The sequence below is a fragment of the Pinus tabuliformis genome, chromosome 4_2 (assembly GCF_031772625.1).
Source record: "Pinus tabuliformis cultivar Carrire ecotype Pingquan chromosome 4_2, CPIR1, whole genome shotgun sequence".
NCBI classification, from domain to species: domain Eukaryota; kingdom Viridiplantae; phylum Streptophyta; class Pinopsida; order Pinales; family Pinaceae; genus Pinus; species Pinus tabuliformis.
In genome coordinates, this window is record NC_142304.1 from 711237874 (window position 1) to 711255317 (window position 17444).

General features: G+C 35.7%; 1 pseudogene; it reads left to right on the top strand.

Annotated features, from left to right (window-relative positions):
* The first annotated feature begins 306 nt into the window (after window positions 1–306).
* LOC149171476 (threonine synthase, chloroplastic-like) lies at window positions 307–1729 on the top strand (annotated as a pseudogene).
* Window positions 1730–17444: the final 15715 nt, after the last annotated feature.

Sequence of the window (17444 nt, forward strand, 5' to 3'; positions counted from 1 at the left end):
CCCTCACCAACGTTGATTCTCATTTACTTTTCCAGCTTCAACTCTTGTTTACTTTTCTGTGTTTACTTTTTCGAAGGATACAACGGGCTTCAACTCTCATTTATTTTTCCGAAGGACACAATGAGCTCACAAGTTCGATTGGTGCTAACTATTGGTTATTGGGTTTGCTCTACAATGGCCATGGCAAGCTCAACAATGTTGCAGGGAACATTGTTTCTCCAAAATAAGCGAGCGGGCATTCAATCCAATCAAGAATGGCAAAGGATTTCTTAGTACAATTCAAGGCGACAAGTGGGTTTTCAACACATGCAAAGATGGCTCAGCCGAGGCACAAAAATCATAACCTTTAACCTCAAAAACCCTGGTTGTGTGCATGCCAAACCACAAGCGGTCTCAGCATACCTTGAGCCAGAAGCCAAATCAACACCCCGTGAAAGCAATGGTACAAGTGGTAGGAGGAGGCATAGTGACTAGAATATCAGGGAAGGAGCTAGGGTTCTTGGCACCAGTGTGAGCCATGGTTTCTCTGTGAAATACGTACCCTTTTGTTCAAGGTCCAAGATGGATGAAGAGTATTCGTTTGACGAAATTGTGTACAAGAGTCGATCTGACACCCTGTTGGATGCTTTAAAAAGGTATGATGGCAAATACTGGAGAAACCTTTTTGATTCTAGAGTAGGAGATACCACTTGGCCTTATGGGTCAGGTGTTTGGAGTAAAAAATAATGGGTTTTGCCTAAAATAGATAATTATCACATTATTAGTGCATTTGATGGGAATTATAATCTGTTATGGGCCAAGAGGTATGGGAAAGAGATATTGGGCATGAATGATCTGTGGGTGAAGCATTGTGGGATCATCCACACATGGAGTTTTAAGGATATGGGATGATTGTTCTCGTTAGTCAGATTAATAGGCTCAGGAAGATGAATAAGCGCGTTGTTGGTGTGGGTTGTTCTTCGACTGACGATACACTGGTTGTGTTGTTAGCATATTGTGTTGTTGTGGGCATACCTGCTATTGTCTTTCTGCCTGCAAATCGCATCTCAAATGCACAGTTAGTGCAGCTGATTACCAATGGTACGTTGGTGCTCAGTCTTGATATTGATTTCGATGGGTGTATGAGGTTGATCTAGGAGGTGACTACAGAGTTTCCAATCTATCTGGTGAATTCGCTCAATAGTATATGGTTGGAGGGGCAAAAGACTGCAACAATCAAGATCTTGCAACTATTTGATTGGGAGGTACTATATTGGGTCATTGTACCCGACAAGAACTTGGGAAATATCTATGTTTTTATAAGGGGTTCCATATCTACAAGGATCTAGGCCTGGTGAATGATATTCCTCACCTTATCTGTGCGCAAGATGCCAACACCAATCCTATGTATTTGTATTATAAGTCTAGGTGCAATGAATTTAAACTTGTGACTACCAATTCCACCTTCGCATCGGCGATACAGATTGGTGATCCCATGTGAATCGATCAAGTTGTTTATGCATTGAAGAATTCAGATGGAATAGTTGAGGAGGTTACCGAGGAGGATTTGATGGATGTTGTAGCTTAGGCATATCTGAAAGTTATGTTTATATGCCCTCATACTGGAGTGGTTCATGCAACATTGATAAAGCTCAAAAGTAAGGGTATTATTAGGCTTAATGATAGGACCGTTTTTGTTAGTATTGCTCATGGGTTGAAGTTTACAAAAGCCAAGATTGACTATCACTAAAAAGTGATTCCTGACATAAAATTCAAATATACAAACCCTCATTTTCAAGGTTCGATTGTTGCCCAATTATATTCATTATTTTATTGGCCTGCAAACTTTTCTTCGCCATTGGAGCTTGGATAGGTTCTTTTCCATTTCAGAGAGTGCAAAGTTTTCTTCTTTGTTAGAGCTTGGATAGGTTCTTCTCCATTTTAGTGATTCTAGAAGCAATTTGTGTTGAAGAAGGCTGGTATTAATACAAGAACAAGGAGTCCTGCGCATATTTGAATTGGGATTCGAAAAAAGCAATAAAATGGAGGAAATGGGTAGGTTGAGGGTTGCAATCTTGAGAAAATCTGAGGAGGAAGTTGTCATCTGCCCGCAGCCGCGAAGGCTTGGCTTGGTTAACTACCCATCCTCTGAACTTCCAAAGCCCTTGATATGGAAACACAGTCATACTCCAGAGCATAATGAACTGAGTGTAGGATTTGAGATTTTGGACATAATTCTTAGCAAGAGTGGGTGTAGTGATTCATCAAACTAGGGATGTTCACTGCCATATTTTCATGGTTCATGGGTAGGCTTAGGGATGCATCCTTGAGAGAAAAAAAATGAGGAGGAAGTTGTCATTTGCCCGAAGCCATGAAGGCTTGACTTAGTTAACCACCAATCCTCCAAACTTCTAAAACCCTTGAGATGGCAACACAGTGATACTCCAGAGCACAATGAACTGAACACATGATTTGAGATTTTGGACATAATTCTCAGCAAGATTGTGTAATGATTCATCAAACTTGAGATGTTCACCGCCATATTTTTGTGGTTCTCCTCCAAGACGGGTCGACGATCCTCTAGTTCATGATGTGCAGTTTAGAGTTCGAACCTCACCCTCTACTATTTCAAAGCCAACGTCATGTGTTAGGCAATCATTAGGATCTAGTCCTATTCTTCGAATTGAGGGTTTTGATTTCTTGGATAGGGATACAAGATAGAATATTCTAGCAATGGCCTAATCATCAATTACCACAACTTGTTGATCTTTCAATTGATTACCGACATGGCGCATAGCGAAATTTCCTTCAACATGATGGCCTTCAGGTATTTTGGACATGTCCATTTTGCCAGAACTAGTGATGCCCTCATCCTTTTTTAGGAGATTCACCTTGGCATTCTTTGATGCATGCCTGTGATAGCTATCTATTCTTTGACTCACTACAACAGCAATTGTTGTAGTAATTTCAAATGCCCTCATCCATTTTGAGGAGATTCACCGTGGCATTCTTTGATGCATGTCTGGGATAGCTATCTATTTCCTGACCTTCTACAAAAACAACTATTGTAGGAATTTTCAATTCATCTAAAAAAGTTTTGTCCTTGAGACTTGAGTAAAATTTATTGGTTGTTAATCAGTGAAACAGTGAATAAGAATCACAGGTTGTTAACAAATAGACATTCATTTGATAAATTCCTTCAAAGTCTTCTCAATGTTTCCTTCCATCCGTAAACTATGAACTCACTCCCACAAAAAATCAAGTATCACTCCAAATCAATACTTTTCTCGGGGTGAACTGTCAGCTTCGTTCATGTGTGAAGAAACGCCAATATGTTAGCTGATCGTCTAGCGAATGAAGGAGTTCTTTATAAGGAAAGTTATATTAGGTACGCTTGGGATTCGACACCCTCGGGTAATTTGCGTGATGATTGTCAACGACAGGTAGCCAAAGACATGGAGTACTTCCAGACCACAAGTAATGAGCAGGAGGAAGACTAGTGGAAGTTGGAGAGAGCAGAAGTAGGAGTAAATCCTAACCATCGATCCCACAATCAATGCTTAAGTCAGAGCTAACTACAGGGGAGGAGTACATGGTAAACAGCAGGCTAGTTGAAGGGTCGCAGACAATAGGTTTTGATGGCCTTCGTTATCGAAAGGCTATCATATTTGAAAATGATTGGAGGTTAAGTCTACAAGCGGACCCGAATATTTATAGATCAATGGTTTATAATCTTTATCGGCTTCGTAAAGCGGATAAATGTAGCGCTAGTTTCCAATCCGATATCATTGAGGACCGTCAGATCAAAAGGGGCTTGATCGAATGGATATCGGGTTTTAAAAGTGATCAGAGGTTAAGTCTTCAAGCGGACCCGAATTTTTATAAACCAATGGCTTATAGTCCTTATCGGATCCATGAAGTAGGTAAGAGTCACGCATGTTCCCGAAGCAATATCATTAAGGACCATCGGATCATATGAGTTCTTGATCAAAAGGATATCGGGTTTCAAAATGGGCCAAGGTTAAGTCCAAGAGTGGACCCGAAGTTTTATACACCATTAGTTTATTTTCTCTGTTGGCTCCATAAAGTGGGTAAGGGTCGTGTAAGTTTCCGATGTGATTTCTTTAAAGACCGTCAGATCATCGGGGTGCTTATTGAATGGCTGTCGGGTTGTATAATAGTCAGAGGTTTATGTGTAAGGTTTTGGGTTTTGTTGACCCTGTTGACTGATAATCATCAACGGATATGTCTTTTGTTGGTCTTTACACTTGTAAAGACGTGTACATATGTAATTCTTTTTATCGGTTAATTGAAGGTTCCACTCTTACTTGACCAAAGAAAAAAAAAACTTTTCTTGGGGAAAAAAAGTAATTTGAAATATTTATATCAAGAAATATGCAATTAATAGGAACAAACCATAATAGTTGAATACTATATAAATCTCAACACCTTCTGTGGCATTTAGAGAATCTCGATCCTTAAGTTACCAAAAGGATTTTTTTGCTCTGAAAATTGAGGAGTGAGTGATGATTTCTACTAATCTTAACATGCTGAGTAACCCAATTGGGCACTTGCATGGGCACATTTAGATGTTGAATTGCTCTATGAATCAATCCATCTATGTGGTGGTAGATCTTTCTATCATGGTCGTGGTTCTGTTGATTGTCATCATAACAATTGTTGTTTCTCAACGTCATCTTGAAAACCATTGTCCATGTTATTTTTAAATTTGATGTGCTTGCATTTGCACCTGCTAGCCCAATTGATATATCAACCTCAATTTGGTTTGATTCAACTGAATGTTCATTTCTAGAATTCATTTACCATTAAGAATGCATACGTGAGACTCCTTTTTCATATCAATCTTTATGGATTTCGAACCAACACTATCAGACACCCCCAAATCAGTATTCAAATTTCAACCAGTAGATCCCTTAGTTTCACTTGCCCTTCATTTTAGAGTATACTTATCCACATTCTGTTTATCCAGTCACGGGGTCACCTTAGTAGTTTCAATTTTTCTTCTCTACACTTCTTGGATATCAATATCCTCTACATACAAGCCCACCTTTGCTTTATTCTTCCCTTTTTTCTTATCAATAGAATGAACCTCCTTCCATTGGCTTGTCTTTTGAAACACATACTTACTAATGTCATCTATTTCTTCTCCTTCCTCCACAAATGTAATATGCTCACTAATTTCAAGCTTTTCAATGCCATTCATCAAATATCCTCCACTTACAGAAGATTGATTTCCATCAACTATATATTGCCTTTTGAACAAGAATATATATTCCTTATAATTGGTTTCACCTTCCCCAACTGCCTTCCTTCCTTGATCCATGGTTTCAGAATGCCCATCCTCATCCTTTGCAGGTGCTCGTAGCGATGCCTCCCTATATGTACCTACTAAAATATTTACAATTTATATGCCTTAGGGCCATGATGCACACATTACCAGCATAAGATAAATGTGCTCAATTAAATTAGATTGCAATGAATGGAATTTACTAGCTCCTTCGTTGAATAGCTCTTTGAATTTGTTTGCAGAATCATATGAATACATTAATGTACAAATATTTTATAGATTCTGGTCAAAAAATCAAAGAAAGGGCGTTCGCTTTCAAAAACTTTGGCTTGGCCTGCTCTAATATTCAAAGTCGTCGAGTGAGTCGAGCCACATGATGAAGATAATGTGAGTACAACTTCCCCATAATATGATAACCTACTATTGTAGTTCCAACATTCTCTGATGTTGCTAATTAACAATTCCCAAATCTTTTAACCTTTAGTGTATCTTTGCACCTTTAGGGGCAATTGCTAGTTCATTATTTTGTTGGTTTCTTCAAAAAATGATTGGGAAGGCTAGTTCCTCCATCATGATTATTAAGAAAGGAATCTACCTTAGGAAACATCGAAGTAAACAATAACATAAACAAGGTATGAAGTCATGAAATTTTTCTTTATTTAATTGAAATTCCTAAGTTGATAAGAGATTTTGGCTGAAACTGTATGAGTCTAGTCAAATATGTCTCCCTCATGAGCAAAATAATGAAATACATATAGGAATATTTAGGAACAAAATCAGTAGACTCTTGACCAAGAATTCTTGTGAATAGCCAAGCAAATTCTCGATACATTATTTAACATGCATACATCAAATTTACTACCATTAACTAATTATTTTGTTGGTTTTTCTAAAAAATTATTGAGAAGGATATTTCCTCCGTTGTGATTTTTAAGAAGGGCATACGTCTCTAGAATCTCAAAGACTTTGTTGGAGCGGAGTATACCCTTCTTTGTCTTCAATCCAACTGCCAATTGCTAAAGCATTTAATTCTAAATGTATTGGTAGTCTTGAATCTTTTCCATATACTAGCATATAAGGTGTATGTCATGTGTTTATCTTTGGAGTAATTTTGCTTGCCCAAAGAGCATCTAATAGTTTTTTTGTGCTAGATCCTTTGGTTTGTAGAAATTATTTTCTTCGAAATTTGAATTAAGGATTTATTAGTTGATACAACTAGACCATTTCCTTGAGGATAATAATTAAATGTTTGTCCCATTAAGATACTATATTTCCCACATAATTTTGTAAATTTGATCCTATAAAGATAGAACCCTTATTGTTATGAATTTCTCTTGGATACCAAATTTAGAGAGAATGAGTTCTTTCAATAATTGAATATATTATTTTAAATTGGTAGCCTTCAATGCTATTGCTTCATGCCATTTTGTGAAATAATATACAACAGTCAATATGTATGAATTACTTGAACTTGATTTTGGATTTATTGGACCAATGACATCCAAACTCCACTGTAAAAATGGACCTTAAACTAAAATAGGTTTTAATGGCATAACTGTTTTTCTCATTTTTCCTAAGATTTTTTGGTGAGGGATACATTTTTTTATCATCACATTAGCATCTTTAAATAATTTTATCCAATACTAATAAGCTTTGATAATCTTATGAGTAGTTACTAGAGGAAAAAATTGTCTACCACAAACTCCTTCATGTAATTCTTGAAGATTTTGTTGAGCTTTTGAAGGATTCAAACATCCCAATAACATATCATAAAAAAAAAAAAAAAAAAAAATTCAGAGATCAAGACATAATTATTAGTTTTCATTTTTAATGACCTTTGAAGTCATTCCCAACGGGAATTGTCCATATTTTAAATAAAATACAATAGCTTTATATCATTCACTCCTTATAATGGTGGGGTATTCTTCAACATTACTAGGAGAAATATTTACAACTTCAGTATCTATGATCAATTTACATAATCGTTGTGGCTTTATTTCTTTTTTGGGTTTTATTCCAATGTCACGCTTTTGCAACTTTTCTAATTAGTTTGCCCAATCTCCTTCTTCAAATTGTTGACTATGCATGGCCTTTATGGGGAGACGTGGCACATCAGCAATGACACATGTTGAAAGAATGTAGACTTTGAAGTGAGCCACAACTTTTACCAAAGTAAAGGCTTGTTTTTCTATACACGAATATTCCAACTCATAATCATTAAATGATTTGCACAAGAATGGAATAGGAAGTTCCTCTTCTTTCTTATTTTTTTGAGTAAGTATGGAAGCGATAGTTTCTTCTGAAGCAAAAGAGTCAAGTATGAAATATATTATGCTCTTGCATTTCTAATACTAGAGCTATTGTGGTTGCTTGTTTGACATTTATGAAAGCCATTTATGTCTTTAGTGTCCACTCAAAGATTTGATCTTTCTTTAACAACTCGTTTATAGGATTTATCATTAAATCATGGCATGGAACAAATCTTTGAACAAAAATGATCTTCCCTAAAAAAGATTGCACTTTTTTACAAAAAGTTGGAGGCTATAAGTTATTTATGGCTTTATACCTAGATCAATACAAATCCCTTCTTTCCTTGCAATATGACCCAAAAGTTTTCGTTTTGATATTGCGAAGAAACATTTCCTTGGATTAAGAGATATGCCATATAATCTAGAATGTTGAAACACATGCCTGAGATGTTTAATATGAAATTATCTTAGTTTTTAATGAATAGAAGATCATCTTGGTAATCAACTATAAACATTCCTATCTTATCTTTGAATGCATGATCCATGGCTCTTTGGAATGTAGCTCCAACATTTTTTAATCCAAAGGGAGTTTTAGCATGTGCAAATTTTCCCCATGGTGTTATAAAAATAACTTTATGTCTATCATCTTGAGCAATTAACATCTAATTGTATCCTCAGAATCCACCCAACATTGACATTAACGTAGAACTCGCAAATTTTGGAGCATAAATTACATATTTGGGAGTGGATAATTGCCTTCAGAGATGCCTGATTAAGATCAAAACAATCAACGAAAAGAAGAATTTCACCATTTTTCTTCGTTGCTACTACTAAAGTAAAAATCCACTTAAAGTGTCTTATTGGGGAAATAATACCAACTTTATTCATTTTTTCATCTTCCAGTTTGATAGGGGGTTTCAACTTTGGATTTATGATTCTTGTCTTTTGCTTGAAAATCCTTGTACATACTTTGAGTGTTATCATTTGCTAAAAAGTTGACTTGTCATATTCCTTCAAATCACAATAAGTCCACCCAGAAACATCCTTCAATTCTTTGAATAAATTGAGATATTTTTAGATTTCTATGCTAGAATGACTAGTTCGTAGATTTAGATACTTTGGGGTCTCTGATGTAATAATATTGATCTTTCAAGTAAGATTGTTGAGTCGGATTGTTCTTCCTTACCTAGTCTTCTCTTGTAAATAAAGATTCCAAACTTACATACTTCTTCAAAAGAATTGATTTCTTTAAATCTTCAATTAAGTTGGATTCTTTCATGCTTGAATATTTTTAAAATATTGAGATTTTTCTAATTTGAATAACATATTTTCTATATTATAGATGAATTCTTTGACATGTTCATACTTTTCAAATGCTTTCCAATTATCTTCATTGTCTAGTATTGATGGTTGAAAATATGTGTCGAGATGGAAAAAAAATTGGACATTGGAATCATTTGGATTAGAAATATAGGTTGCAACTGCCAAAGAATCAACCATTTGGTTTTTTCTTGTAGAATACACATTATATTAAAAGAGTTGAAATCTTGAAGAATGTCCCACACCCTTCTAGCATAAGATTTTAGCTACTCATTTATGACCTTGCACCTATTCTTGTTCTGATTTATGATTAACTCATAAACTCCTTTCACATTTAGATCTCTGATATTCATTGAGTAGCAAGAACTAATCCTTGAGTTAATGCCTCATACTTAGCTTCATTATTAGTACAAGGAAATTCCAATCTAAAAGTGTAGAGACTAACACAAGAGTTTGAACTTTCAAATACAATTCCCACTCCAATTCCATAACTTGAACAAGCATAATCAAATGATATTTTCCAAAATCCTTGGAAATTATTTAGTTCACAAACTCCAATTTGTTCTATATTAAAACCAATACAATTTATAATTCCTGAATATATACAATTATCAATTACTTCCAAATCCTTTTTCTCAAAGGAAATGGGTTTCCTTTGTCCTATTGGAACTCTAACGAGATTTCCATCTTTCTCTAGAAACATCAAACAACTTCCATCATTCATGATATAACCCCCAACCATTGAATGCTAGTCATGACCAAGGACAACTCCATACGTAGTTGGGAGGTCCACAACTATTATATTGAATAATGTAGCAACGTGTGGCAAAGAGCTTATCTATGCACAAAAATATTTAATTTCAGCATAAGCAGGGTTTTTCCCTCACACAATAACATAAACACTTTCTCCAACTTCATAGTATCTAGTACATTACAACCCTAAAACTTCCATTATTGAAAGTGGGATGGTATTATTTGTGGCCCTTCTATCAACCATATAATTATGAAGCACAAAGGCATGATTTTCAAGAGAAAGGTAGAATGGAGGTACTTTGCCTCACACTCTTGGTGGAAAATAATTGGTCTTTGTTGGTATCTAACCAAAGATGCTTCCATTCTCAAACTTGATAAATTTTTACTTCCCAAAATCTTAAGAAAATTCTCCCTTTGTTGAGGAATCTTTAATACCTCAAGAAAAGGAAGAGTATTTTGTAACTTCATAAGTTCATTCACTATGTTGTAAGTTGTCTTCATTTTGCATATGCTTGATTCTTTGTTGGTTGTGGAATGGCTTGTTGAGATGTTGATTGCTAATCATTGTTAATTATCTTCCCTTTATCAACTTGATTTCTTAGTTTCAATTTATTTGTTTAAGCTCTTGTCTGGCCAAGCTTTCTTGGTTTTCTTCAGAATCTTCTTATTAAACAAAATCGCCTTGAGTGAAGGGTTGTATATTTTCTTTGGATTGCATGGATTATAGGATATAAGAATCATGAATATTTTTATCCATCAAAGCTTCTCCATATACTTCAATTTCTCTGAGTATGTAATTGTGGACTTTTTATTTCAGTGTGGCCGCTTTTGGATTTGGCATATGAGGTGCTCTTAGTTTATGTTTTTGAAGTTTTTTATTTTGCCATCTTGTTCTCGTGGGTGTGACATCATTGATATTTCAAGTTGGGGCTATTGTTGAGGGACAATATTAGCTTTTTTTTGTTTGCTATTTTGTGTGAGTCCTAAGATGGCTACATGCTTAACCTTTGGCTTAAGAAATTGCGACTTAGGGGTATCTAAGCTGTCAAAATCACCTAGAGATCGCACCTGACCTTGGCCACAACAATCCTTGATATTGTTGGATTTTTGCTCATGGAGTTTCGAACCGGTGACCTTCACATCATAGAGTGCCTTAACCTTACACCAGATCACCATCTATTCTACACCACATGGGCTTATTGAGGGATACGATTATCATTTCATTTGAGATGAGCAATTTTATTTTGCATTTGGTGTAGATTTCAGTTGAGTTGTTCAATATTTGCCTTTGACATGTTCTAGAAACTTCTTTTGAAACATTCCTTGCATTTGAAGGTTGTCCTTGAAAAATTCCTCTTCCAACTTCTTGATCCTTAATTGGTCTTGACGAAGAAGAAGATTAGGAAGACACAATTAGTCCTGATACTTGTCATTGAACACATCCAAGAATGATTCTAGATCAACAATACTTGCAATCATGTCTTCTTCCATCTCAATTGTCTTTCGTATTGCTTCTTGTAAAGTGAAAATTTGAGAATATTTGGTAGCATTTTTAGCATTTGAAGGAATGGAATTTAAATAACATTCAAATACTACTAGATCCCTCATACATTGATTTTTAGGGATTTGTAGGAAGTATAGAAAAAGTGGAGATTGAAATATCTAATCCTTTTATTATTCTCAAGATGGACCTAAGTGAACTCTATAAGAATTGTATGTTATGTAATTGGTTGAGCATATCTCATTATAAATACTTGTTCCATATCATTGAAGAATACTTTTTTTTCCTGGCAGGAACTGAAAGATACTAGTCATATGCTAGTCCTATAAGAGTCTGTAAAAATATTGACCATGCCATCATCATGTTGAATAAACTAAATGTCACATATAGACAAGAACTGATCAAGATGTTTCTTTGTATCCACAATTCCATCACCACTATAAATAGGAAGAACTCCCTATGTGTAGAAATTCTCACTGTACATTAACTTGATAATGCAATATAACTAAAGCAAAATAATTAATCTACTTCTACAATCAAACTTGCGGAAGCATAATATATTTGAGCAAGATCAAGCAGAACACATATAACCAGAAGAAAAATCAATGCACATGAAACATAGAATAATACTCAGGGGAAAGCCTCAACTAAAAACCCCACTCTTTGTATTATCATACAAGTGGAAATATCTCAGTATTACACACAGCTTTAGCTCTCACAGCTACCCAGCACTCAGTACAATCCTCACAGATGCTCACAGGCAAAATAGACTTCTCATTAAGTCCTCCACACTACCCTCCAAGCTCCTATTTCCTAGCGCAGTTTTTCCTGGGTGATCCTACTGTTACCATGTGTAACACTGATCTTACACCCTGTAAAACTGCGCAAATCTCAAGGAATGAATTCCTTCTGCATGCAAGATATTTCCTTATAGGAAAATTCTAGCAACTGATAGTACATTGTCCCTGTCTTCAATCTCAATTGGGTCTTTCTCTGAATAGACATGCATGAGTTATTTATGAGAGAATCTTTAGTTATCTGGAGTACACTAGTTTGATGCATGCATGCATTAACTAACTGAACTCACAATTAGTTCCTCAAACTGTTTGGAACTAATTTAACTAGACATAACTCAGTTAACTGAGCTAACTAATTACAACTCATCCTTATCTCCTTAAATAAGGGATAATCTCCTTAATTTAAGGGATAACTATTGCATGACTTCACAAAGAATTCTAGCTTGAATTTCTCCAACTAATTAACTCAAGATGAATTAATTAATTATTTTCCAAGTAGCTAGTGAGACCAAATTCGAATTTTAATTCTCAATTTTAATTCAAGGATGAATTAAAATTGGAATATTCTTGTTGCCACATTTCAACACTATGGAAGGATAAGAAGATTATGTTGTTCTTATCTAAGATCAAGGGGGGTAGATCTTTGTTGTCTATAAAGGTTCAATCTTCCATTATTTTCTCTATTACACCTTTCTTCATTTCTTGGTTCTTCATTCTCGGGTTCTTTTCAATCTCCCATTGTAACTTCTTCCTTTTTATGGTCTTATTCTTTTATAATAGTTGAGATTTATGATAGAGCTTCTTGAGTTGTTTCAAGGGGTCTTCTACTATTCCTTGTAATTGGTCCTTTGAAAGTTTTGATAGAATCTAACATTCAATGAAAATTTATTTCCCTTTATATTTCAATGAGTCTTTCCCATTGGGCAAGAACTTTCCTGAATTACTCAAGTTCCTGTCAAGTTTGTGAAGTTTGTACGATTAAATCATAAAACTAATGGAGCACACTTCTTTGATCTTCAAGCTCGTTTCATATTTGGGGTTGAACTAGATCTTGATGAGTCATAAAAACTCTAATTGGTCTATGAAACCGACTTTTTTCTTAGTTCCCCATTAGAGTTGCCAAAAATGTTGATCATTAGGGTTGGTCAAGATATCAAAGATAATGAAAGTGCTAACTAGCAACAATCTAACTAAAAGAGGTATTCATGGGCCACATCGATGTTCTCTCTGCTACAAAGCCCAGGAAACCATGGAGCATGTGTTTGGGGACTACTCTTTTGCTCAAGAAGTCTGGGATTGCATCCTTGAAGGCCTCAATGTCTCTGCCCCATCTCAAGTCAAAGTAGCTAACCTTTTTAGCACCTGGAGAATGCGTTATCCCCACATGACCCAAAGAAAGACAACATGGAACAAAATCTGGAAAGCAGTACCTAAATATGTCTGCTGGAAAATATGGCTCGCCAGAAATGACTAGATCTTCAACAACATTCTGAACTCCCCTTTGAAGGTGGCAGCAAAAGAAAAAGCATTACTCCTCGAGACTGTGGCCAATCATCCCCTTAAAAACGATAACATGCTTCTCCTGGAAGAAAAAAAAAATGGATGGGAACTTATATATTTCGAGACAGGATAAACAACACCACTTGCCCCAGTAAACCTCTTGTATGGAGACTACGAGAAACGAATGCAGATTTTCAAGCTTGGTGGAGGAAACAGGGTAAAACAACAATCTTTTTTGATGGTGCCTCCAAAGGAAATCCAGGGACAGCAGGAGCAGGCGGAGTGATCTACTCCCCGGAGGGTATTCGTGAAGATAGCTTCAGTTGGGGACTTGGACAGAGAACCAACAACCAGGCATAAATTCTTAGGTTACTAAAAGCCTGTCAGATAGCACGTGAAAAAGGCATTAAGGAAATACAAGTCTTCAGGGACTCAGAAATTTTGATAAAGATATTAAATTCGGAGGACCACTTCAGTAATCTGGCGCTCAACAAGACACTTCAAAGACTGAGATATGTGCTCCAAGACTTCTCTTCCTATCTCCTTTTCCATATTCTACGTGGCTCAAATAAGGAAGCAAACGCAAAAGCAAACCTAGCATGCCTCCTGCCACAAATAACCTTAAGCAAGAATGATGAAGAACCTACATGGAACCCGATCCCGTAATCTAGAGTAAATCTACACCTATATAAGGAAAAGGAGAGCTGCAACTAAAAGGAATCCTGAATATTGTATTGATGGTTGTTTTTGTTTCGACCCAACCGGTTTTAAATATTTAATATAACCATTATAGTTTAAAAATATATATATATATCAAAGATAACATTTGATGGAAAGCCCCCCCCCCCCCAGGATTTTCATAGAGGTTGCACTATTCTTTAATAGAGAATGCCAAAATAAAAATGTGGATAAGAAATGCCTAAGAGAGGACCAAGATTTTACATGAAATGGGTATTCACAATAATATGATACAACATTTACAAAACGATGAATTGATGAGATAAAATGGAATGCATTTGCAGAGAAATTTAAAGGATGGTTGCATTTAAACTCATATGTATGAAAATAATTGCACACTTGCAATCATAAGCTTAAAACTCAAAGTCAAAATATCACACTAGTTATGAACTCCTACTGGGTCTTTGTGGAACCTCTGTAAAAATTCTACAAATGTTGAAAAAAGAGTTTATAATATATGATAAATTAAAATGCATTAGTCCATTTAAGGACAAGGATGGGGCTCCTTGTGAAACATATAAATAACGAAATATTTGGAAGAGAAAATAAACTACAAATAGGAATGAACCTTGATACTCATAAAAACTCTGAAGTGTAAAAAGGTTGAATGGTTACTAAATCGGAAAAAGTGATATGAAGAAAGGAGGACCAAACTAGACATTTTACTTACAATGTTGGAAACAAACCTTATCTTGTTGAACATTTCTTTTCTTAAAATAATGGATGCAAGTTGAAGCCTAATCACTGGAATAGTTAATGAATCATCTTGAAGTTGTTATATTCTTTAAGGCATCTTTTAGCCACTGCTCAATGTAGTCACATAATGGTGCAATCATCACCTCGTGCTTTATTTAGATTTCAAATAATTAGTCTTCCATTTTCTTTAAATTGTGGCCGATTTGATGTACTATTTTCAATTAGCATTTGTTCCTATTTATGAAATGAATTAACCATTTCTCAATTTCTTCCTTGGGAAAATCAACAAGGTTGTTGAAGTCATTATCTCATGTTACTTTTAGTACATTAACACACTCTTCTATATGTTCTCAAGTTAATAACATTGTATCCATAATTAAGTTATGATAAAAAATATATGACTCGATTTTCAATTATTATAAGCGTGATTAGCTTAAGGAGTGAATGAAAAGATTAAACTGAAGAAATAAAGAGTAGAAAAGAGAGTGACAGGGAAAACACGGGTTGTTATTGGAGTTCACCTAATGTGGGTTATGTCTCTGGGCCAAATTCAAATGAGTGATCACTCTATTAAGTTATGCAAAGAATGAATTTTAAATTCAACATGTCTCCAACCTGCAACAACACTTGTCCTCTAGCCTGCTACATAGATGGCAGTTTTAAGAAAACCATTTAGTTTCCCTCGAATATCTAAAACAAAGCTCCAAAACCGCTCTTTCTTCAAAATACACTGAGTTATAATCAACATAAAACTATTTTCTATTCACACTCCTTACAACATAGCTCATTGTGGCACATTGGTAAAAGCGTAGGTTTCTATAAGACAAGTCTTGGGTTCAAACTCGCATAATGTTATGAGATTTTTAGAGCTTGGTTACAACAAAGTTCAGATATGAAAATGTTTGTTGCACCCAATAAAAACTAGTTGTGGCACATTGGTTGGTTTGTTGGGTTGTTTGCAAAGAGGTCGCAAGGCTGAATCTAAATAACACCTAATTTGAACCATTATTTGTAACCAAATTCAAATATGAGGTCCTTTGGCTTGCCACATAAGCCTTGTTGTTGGCATAATGGTTAAGCCGGTGGAATGGAGGTAGTGGGGTCAAGTCTATGAACCATCCACTTTTAGAAAATCAGTAACCAATATACTTTATATAGCAGTCTTCCAACAACTATATAACAGGCATGGTTGGTGTACTAGTAAGGCCGTTGGATTGTCGAGTAGCAGGGTCAATCCCACTTGGCACCATTTTCAACATATGTGTGATTTTAATAAACTTTATATAGAGTTTTGTGTTCCATCATTGTAATAACCACCTAGTCGCATAATGGTAGATCGGTGCATTGGCCCTGCCGAAGTTAGTGGTTCAAACCTCCCAAATAAATTTTTCGTAGGCCACCATAGTCCATTTGGGTTGCCATGTGGTGTCCTCATATTGGTCCATGTTAGCCATCTAGATAGTCAACCTATCTAGTCAGAATGTCGCATCAATGTCATGCCTTATCCAATAAGCCTGCCATGTGAGTGTCATGTTAGTGCTCACACTATCCAGTTAGCCAACCTTATCGGTGCCATGTCAGCATACATATTTCCACCCATCATCATCCGTGCTACCACATCAATTTTTTGTTGCCACATGTCAGTCCTTAGTGATGCCATGTGTCCACCCTATCATCCTTTTGCCTGTTGGGCAAAAACTTCAAAAGGCCATAAATTTCTCATACAACATCCACTTGATTTTATTTAAGCATCATTGGAAATTTCTCAACGAGATTTTTGACATGGATACCTTTTCATCATCATTTGAAGATATCTACATTTTTTCAATGGTGAAGATACATTTAGATCAATCCCCCCTACTAGAAGCTTTTGGACCACCAAAATTTTGGTTTACTCATCAAAAAAGTGAGGGTGTAACCCCCTCACTTTCTCTATATCTATCCACTATGCTTTGCTGGAATGTACCCCTTTTAGACCCACGCAAGTTCCCACACTTTTCTCAATCTCTCACTGTGGTTTGCTTGAATGTACCCCTTTGAGACCCACTCAAAGATACTCCACATCACCCCTAGGTGACGTCCTTATCTTCCTATCAAGGATAATATATTTTTGCAATTCATATACGTATTCAAAAGCAAAGTCATCAACAAAAGGAACTTGGCCACTCTCATCCAGATCCATGATCATAGGAGTTTCATGCAACTTCTTGTTCTCAACATTTACAACTAAATGTATTTGCATGTACTGTGGCAAATGTAAGTGGAAAGCATTAGTACAAATCTTTTCCAAAACTATAAATGGACCATACACTATTGGTTTAAGTTTCTTACCTTCAACTTTCAATCTTTCTGTTATCACCCCAAGAAACTCTCCTAGGTTGTATCTCAGAGATGCTCGAGAACATTACAAACTCAGCATAAAATGTTGGAAAATGGTGGATGAATGGAAGGAATGAAGCATATTCAAGCTAGATAACCACTTCTACTATGCTTAACCCCAAACATGGGTGAACACCCCCAGAATACAAGGCTTTAGACCACCAATTACTCACCGTTTGAGGAAAAGGTGATGATGGAGAATACTGACCACACCAACAAATGCA